Below are 7,908 nucleotides of genomic sequence, written 5' to 3'. Positions count from 1 at the left end.
GATATTTTTTAAATAGCCTGGGTTTCCTTCAAACCCTGTGGTCAGAGACCCAGCTGACCTGGGGCTTTTTTCTCCGTGTACTCACATCTGGTAACTCAAGGATCCACCTAGAGGTGGAGGCAAGCTCTGTCAGCCCAGTTGGCTTACTCCAGATCATGCAACATTCAACTTCTAAGCAAGCAGACCCCTATATATTAACCCTTCATCTTCAAGCCAACAGCAAGTGGACGTTATAGAAATAGAGCAATCCCAGCCTCCCTTAAGGGTACCCGGATTAGTCAAGCTCCAAGGAGAGGCCTTCCATTAAAGGCATCGGCTACCGCCCCGTGAGCAAGCCAAGGGTAATGTTCTCGGGTGCTATCTTCTCTGTTGCCCGCAAAGCCATGAAGAGACATATAGTCCGTCTTAACCTCACCCCTTTCAGCTTCTCCCCAGCAGAGGCACTCACATAAATTATAGTTCAAGAAAATGATTTGATTAGACCCCTAGAACTTCTGTTTAAAAATGGCAAAGGCACGCTCTCTTCTCCTGCTAAATTCCCAAGCAGGTAAAAGCGGAACATGCAGACACACACTACAATGTGACCGAGAGGCAATCTTTCGGTAAGTTGAATGGCATTTAAAAATTTCTGCCAACTTCAGTGAAAATGACCAAAGCTGGGCATTTTATAACCATATGAAATAATGCTGCTTTATCCCGCAGGGTTACCCAATCAGAGGGGGATCCATCCAACCAGAGCAGTGGATGGCCCTCTCTCTACTGCGCAATGGATGTCCTTAGGGTGGCCATAGTGGTACTCGCACCCCCAACCTCTGTTCTCCCGGCTACTCCAGTAGCACTAAAATTCCCAGTAAACAGGGGCCCAGGTAAGCCTTGTCCTTACCAGGGACAAGGTAAGCAGCTGGAGGATGGGGAAATTCCGTGGCAGAGTCAGAAACACAAAAACCTCAGGGACCTGAGCTCAATGAAGACCAGTTTTTCATTCTTCCAATCAGAGCAATAGAAACACAGGTCCAGAGAACCTGCCACTGGGAACTCCCTTAGAACATAACTTCAGCCGTAGACGTGAGCAAGGAACACCTGCACACGCTGTAGTTTGGCCAATGTCGAGAGTTTTGGGGAACACATCTTGGGGAGTTGGGGAGCAGGGAAGAAGGCACTCACACTCACACACACACACACATGCACAGTCACATTCATGTACACAAAAACGCAAATATTAGGTCTATGTAAACACAGATTCATTGACAGGCATTTTGCAGTGTAGTTGGTAAGGTTTCAGACTCATTTGAGCTTGGTTTGGGTGGAGTTTCTGTCTCCGTCTCCCAGCACCACATACCCTTGTGTTTGAGTTTAAACAGTAGACTCAAAAGACCCAACCACAGCACCATGATTACAGAGTCCAAGAATCAGAATTTGACTTCCTTTACTCTGTCATTGCATCTGACCACTGGGGAGTTATCTGTGTTTAAGTTTAAACCGTGAACATAGTGTGATTCTGTAAGGTGTAGCTTTGAGGGGTTTTTTTAAGGGGCAAATATACACAATTAAAGTCATTGTACAATATTTTACTGAAATCGAATATTATCTTGAAAGTGAAATGTACGGTCTTTAAATTGTTCTAAGACTAAGAGGGAATCAAGAATGATTTCTAGTTGTTGCATAATTACTGACAATAATTGCTGTAGAGAGGAAGAGGTGTAAACACTGATCCCCTTTGGGTAACCAGTCCACCTGCCGCGACCTCCATGCCATGGACCTGTGTGAGTCTTCAGGCCTCTTCCCAGATGCCACCTTATCCAAGGAGCCTTCCTAGACCATCACCCACATCCAGCAGTTCCTGTCTCCCCGGCTAGATTCACTTTTCTTCATTTCACCAGCCACCTGTCAAATTATATGTTGGTTGATTCTTAGTCCATTGTGTCTCCCCTTCCCTAGAAACTCACTGCTCCCTGGGACAGCAAAGACGTATTTCTTTTTTTTTTTTATAAAGATTTTTTATTTATTTGACAGAGATAGAGACAGCCAGCAAGAGAGGGAACACAAGCAGGGGGAGTGGGAGAGGAAGAAGCAGGCTCATAGCAGAAGAGCCTGATGTGGGGCTCAATCCCAGAACGCTGGGATCACGCCCTGAGCCAAAGGCAGACGCTTAACCGCTGTGTCACCCAGGCGCCCCAAAGACGTATTTCTTTTGTTCACATGCTAGTTCTCAGCACCCAGAACCATGCCTGGCCTGCCCCCCAAGCAGGCGTTGGGTAATTACTCATTGAAAAATAATAATAATCCGGTGATTTCTGGGTCGATCATTGCATGACTTACACTTTACTCACAGACTTGCAATGCCACGTTTATTCAGTAAAATCACCGACTCGAGGTGTTCCAGGGTAATCTAGAGGGTGGCCATGTTGGTGCTGGGGTAGAAAGAGACTGGATAAATTTCAGAAAACAGGCAAAGCATTTGCAGTAGCCGCGAGTGATTCTGGAGACACTGCATTTGCTCCCCCGGCACTGCTGGATGTCAGAGGCTTCACACTGCCCTCCTTCACCTTCGTATTCACACCTTTAAAGAAAACCGAGAGCACCAACAAGTCAGCAGGCACAGAACTCGGACAGATCTCAGGCTTCCAATCTCAGCTATCAAAAGCATTCCGTACCAAAAGAAAGATAGCTAAACAGCTGAACACAATGTGACCTGACAAGAAACAACAGGGAATTTAGGGCTGAAAAAAAATGGCACTCTTGGCTGGTGACACCCTCGTTCCTGTCTTTGCAGCACAATGGCAACGAATGGACACTTACCTTTGTTTGCTCCAAACTGCGATGCGTCTCTATTACTCAATGTTCTAAATGGAAATGCCACTCCTATAAAAGCAGATAAGGCAAAAATAAACCCGGATCTGGGCTTTCTATTCTTTGTCATTGACCTATTTGGCCACCAGCTTCATACTGTTCAAATGATTTAAGATTTAAAATACGCTTCGAAAATCTAACAACGCAAGCTTCTCCTTGCTACTTATTTTATGTGCGAGTTTTACTTGTTCTTCCAAAATAAATTCTTTCAAATAAATATTAGAAATATCATTCCAAGTTCAAAAAACTCCCATTGCAATTTTAATTGGAATTGTGTCAAATGCCGGGATCCATACGGGGAGAACTGACCACTCGGCAGTGTGAGGTCCTCCTTCCATGAGATGCACTGAGTTTCCTCCATTTCTGTGGAGTCTGGAGCCTGCCTATGAACTGCTGACAGGTGGCTGTTAGTGGGAAAAGAGACGCGTGGAAGACAGGAAATGGTCAAACCCTTGGCGTCTGGACCCCTTGTCCCTGCATGTGCTCCCCTACAAGCCCAAGCAGCTCTGAGCTGGCCTCCCAGCTTCTCCTCACCTCTGCAGGAAGTAGAGAGAAGCTCGTGCTTCTGACTCTCTCCTGATTACCATTGCCAGTCTGTCACTTCTGCTAACACTAAGTTTGCCTTTCTTCCTGGAGATGTTAGGAATCTGCTCCAGAATACTCTTGATCTGCCTTGACCCAACTCCACCACCCCTTGTTCAAAGCCTTCAGTTTCTCTTGGCCCCTTCTATACTTTTCTATTCCAAATACCTTTCTTCATCCCTCCTCTTTACTTATACAAGGCCATTCATAAAAATTAACATTTACAGTTTCAAGAGTCAAAGTCTCTTGGAGCTTGAGAAGGTATATTTCATGGACCCCTTTGGAAGTCGCCTTGAACATGGGGTCCAAATGCAGCAGGGAACAGTCCCAAATCTGCCATAAAAAACCTGAACCCCATGGCATCATAAAAATCAGTCCCTTCTCCAACTTTCCCCCTCCTAGATGAAACAGACCCTCCGTCTCCCCGCCTCCTTCCCTTCGAGACAGTTCCTATCTCACCCCCTTACCTGAAGGCCACCTGAAAGCTCCTCTACTAGAATGTTGGTTTCATTGCTTCTGTTCTTTTGAGACGAACAGTGTGGCTGAGAAAATGTCTTTATCAGGATGTGACCTTGCTATGTCTTGCTGTAGGCAACTTCAACTGATGTTTCTTTCTCCTTCAATTTTCTCGAAACCACCAATACAGTAACAGTCAGAAAACGCCATTCAGAAGCTGTAGGCACACCGGCTGGCTGGTCACCCATGGCTGCAGTGACACTGTGACCTAATGAGCAGCATATCATAGTCCATGGGTTTCAGATTGAAGGGGGAAACATGGCAACGGCTGATGTGCCACCGTCCAACCGGGAAAGATGCTTCTCCCCAGAGCAGAGCACTTTCTGGATTCATTCATTTGTAGCCCTTGTCCTACTTCACTGTGCATGTGAAAGAAGATGTTTTTGCAAACCCACAGAAAGTTTTGATCCTGATCTCATGGGACTCCTTTATAGCCCAGAAATTGCAGGGCAGCCTGGCAGGACTCTCCTGGGGTACTTCTCATTTGGACCATCCTTCAATGCATTAAATATTTGTCGATGATCTACTGGATGAAGTCACATTTCTGAGCATCCGTGGAAAAGCACATCTGCCTCTCTGTTTCTGGAATTTAACGGCTGCTTGGAGAAGATAAAGTAACATTAACTATGACCATCCCCCAGCAGGGGTCCCAGAAGGGTTTTTTTGTGTCTCCTGAACACTGAAATATGTACCAACATCCCCCACTAAAATTTTCTCTGGATTTTCAGCTTTACAAAAGCCTAAACTCTCCCCCCTCATCTCCTATGGCTCAGCTCAGCCATATCCTGCCAGAGAATCACCTTCGTCTCCCTTCCATACCCCTCTCTCCCTGCACTGCTATTCGTGACACCAAGGTCATGTCTTCTCAACATGACCTTTAGCCACTGCCCCTCCCAGAGAGACCTGTGTACTATAGTCATGTTATACACAGGAACCAAATTTAATGAATAGAAAAAGTGAAAAGAAATGATCAGTGAGTTCTTTCCTCATGGATTCTTTTTATTTTTTTTATAATAATTTTTTATTATGTTAGTCATCACACAATACATCCCTAGTTTCTGATGTAAAGTTCCATGATTCATTACTTGCGTATAACACCCAGTGCACCATGCAATACGTGCCCTCCTTAATACCCATCACCAGCCTATACCATTCCCCCACCTCCCCCCCGAATCCTCATGGATTGTCTGTGCCTCTGTCTGTGATTAACAGAATTCTTTCACATCATTTCGTTTTATCCTCACACCAGTTCTGTTGTGCAGTTGGATAGGTAGGCTTATCCTCATTTTACAAACATAGAAATTGGTTCTCACAGAGTTGCCTGAGATCCCCTAACTGGGAAAGGAAATCACTGTCTATTCCAGAATGCCCTCCTCACCTCCCAAACACCTCCATAACCACTTTTGAGTGGCCAATCGTTGGCTTCACATTAACTTAGCAGAGATTTTCATGACCTAAGGTTAGGAGCCCTCCATCCTCTTATTCCCACTGGGGTTTTTCCCCTTCATAGCATTAATCATAATTTATAATTATTTTTTTAAACTTGTGTCTGTCTCCTCAACAGAGTCATCAGCTCAACTAACGTATCATTTCTACCATGATGGCCACTGAAGTCTAGTATAATGGAAGACGCTAGAACAAACACATGTGGTCTTCTGACACCTAACTCTCCACCCTTTCCATTCTAATAAGCATTCATGGAAAAGTTTTTCAAACTGTTCCTACTATGTAATCCTAAATTTGAATCTTATCATTACTATTTAATCATTAAATTGGAATGCCTACTTTTTGAGAAGCATAGAGTCACATCAATAGGACATGTAGTTTGTGTCCCCAAAGTCCAAGAATTTCGTGTAAATGGACAATGCCTTGTGAAATTGTAGTGGTATCTACCAGCATTGGTGAAGTGTCTGGCTTTTCTAAGTATTCTATACAAAAATTAATTCCCAGAAACCTCAACAGCCCTCTGAAGGAGAGACTATTCTATTATCCCCATTTTACAAGGGAGGAAATCAAGGCCTAGAGGCGCAGTGCTGCCTCCCCCCATCCTTAGGAGAACCACTCTAAAGTTATCCCTTCAGGGTCATGGTGGCCACCTCTGGTACGCACACTGAGTCTCTTGTTTCCCCCCTGAACACCTATTTCTTTGTCCCAGCATATGTCTTGCTTTGGAAGGCATAAGGAAGCCACCTCCCAAAGGAGGTCTGAAAGTGCTTTCTCTGCTCTGTCCCCCCACCACTCCACCACCTTCTCTCTGGCCATAGCCTCAAGCCTGCACCTTGGCAGGGCTGCCCTGCCTCTATGCAGTAAGGCTTTACCATGAGGGATTCCAGTTGGGGGTTGTCTGGAAAAGCCAGGCACAAAATGGCGGCTGGACCCGGTGCCTTGGTGGGGGGCGGGGGGTGGAGGAAGGAGTGAAGGAGCCTGCCTGCACTAGCTCTGGCTTGTTGGCCCAGAGAGTGGTGGAGGGGATCTGATGGGCTGCCTCTCTCTGCTGAGGTTGTCTTAACTTGTGGCCCACGTTGACCCTCCCGGCTTCTCCCAGCCTGCCTCTCCACTGCCCCTTTTCTCTGGGCCCTGTGCATGCTTTATATGCTCTTGAGCAGCTCTAGAAAGGATGGGTTTCAGAGATTTTCTCAGAGCCTGCATACATTTGGAATAACAGTCCTGTATCCCTGACCTTTCCCTTCAGGGACCTCCAGAGCCTCACTGGTTTTCCTTATGCTATCCTCTCCTCCCCTCTGACTATTCTCTTACCTTTGACAATGACAAACTCCTCCTCCTGAAAAAAAAGCACTTCTCCCTATCTCAAGACCCAACAGGCCATGGAAGCTGGCCTTCTTGGAGACCAGTGGTCAGAGCTGGCCTTGCTCTCCCCTCTCACCATCTCCCCCAAATCAGGCTTCTTAATCCCCAGAACGTCCAAAGAGACTCCTTATTGCCTGTGCCCTGGTCTCCTTGTTCCCTTTCTTTATAATGTCCCTGAACTCACAGCCCATCAACCTGTAGACAGAGAAAATGCTCCCACCCGGCCTTGAACTTCCACAAGCTTCTCCATGCCTGTCCCCAATTCTCAGATTACCTGTCCCTGCCACCAAATCTAATGGAGTTTGCCAGAGCCTTCCTTGGTCCTCCTGCCCAGACTTTGAGTGCCTGCATACCCCTCCCAGAGGGCATTAGCACTAGTTTCCTGCTCTGCTCCCTACATGCCACATTCAGGAGGAAGGAGATGTGTTTGTCATGAAGGCTAATGGTTGTGGAGAGAACACAGAGATGCTCTCTGTAAGAGTAAAGCAGAGATAGAGAAAATAGAGATACTCTCTCAAGGCTCTAGTGATGCCACAACTCCCCAGCATCCTTCCTACTTCTCTGGCTCTTCCTCTTCAGCCTCCTTTGAGAGATCCTCTCTGCCCCCAAGGTGCCCTCACTTTTGTAGTCTTTCTCCCTGGTGAGCTCTGCCATTCCTATGGACTAACCACATAAAGCAGATAATTCACCAATGGCTATCTACGGGCCACATCTCTCCCAGGAGCTCCCTCCCTTCAAAGGTACCTCAACTCAATATGTCCCAAACCTATCTGACAGTTGTGTCCCTTCCCCAGTGTCTGCATTCAGGTTCCAACCCCCTTCCGCAATCTACCCCCACGGTCTGCTATCCCCCTCCACACAGGTTACATTTTCCACCACTTCTCCCCAAGCTTTCCCAGTCCTAGCCACCAGCATTGCCCAAGGGGTTCCCTGACCGATCTCCACCCCCCTTCTTCTAACTAGTGTTCCGCAGAGCCACTAGTGTCTTTTTAAAAAAAAAACAAAAAACAAAAAACACAAATATGATCACGTCTCTCCTCTGCTTAAAATCTTTCCATGGCTCCCTGAGGCTTCTAGGACAAAAACTGAAATTCTAGGGGCACCTGGGTGGCACAGCTGTTGAGCGTCTGCCTTCGGCTTAGGGCGTGATCC

General features: G+C 46.5%; 1 long non-coding RNA gene across 2 annotated transcripts in view; it reads right to left on the bottom strand.

Moving 5' to 3' along the window:
• Nucleotides 1-2,184: 2,184 nt before the first annotated feature.
• Nucleotides 2,185-7,908, bottom strand: part of LOC109490367 — a 7,337-nt gene continuing 1,613 nt past the window's right edge. Inside the window, exons 1-5 of one of the 2 annotated variants that reach the window (XR_002143698.2) lie at nt 6,706-6,821; nt 3,900-4,544; nt 3,160-3,254; nt 2,800-2,862; nt 2,185-2,560 (exon numbers count right to left, since the gene is read on the bottom strand). This is a non-coding gene — a long non-coding RNA (uncharacterized LOC109490367). Of the gene's footprint in view, nt 2,561-2,799; nt 2,863-3,159; nt 3,255-3,899; nt 4,545-6,705; nt 6,822-7,908 lie in introns of those variants that run through there. The other variant, XR_002143699.2, reaches the window with a different exon arrangement.

Source organism: Ailuropoda melanoleuca, chromosome 9, assembly GCF_002007445.2.
Source record: "Ailuropoda melanoleuca isolate Jingjing chromosome 9, ASM200744v2, whole genome shotgun sequence".
In the NCBI taxonomy this organism is placed as follows: Eukaryota; Metazoa; Chordata; class Mammalia; order Carnivora; family Ursidae; genus Ailuropoda; species Ailuropoda melanoleuca.
The sequence above is the reverse complement of the archived record's forward strand: the minus strand, read 5'-3'. Positions and strand labels throughout refer to the sequence as shown.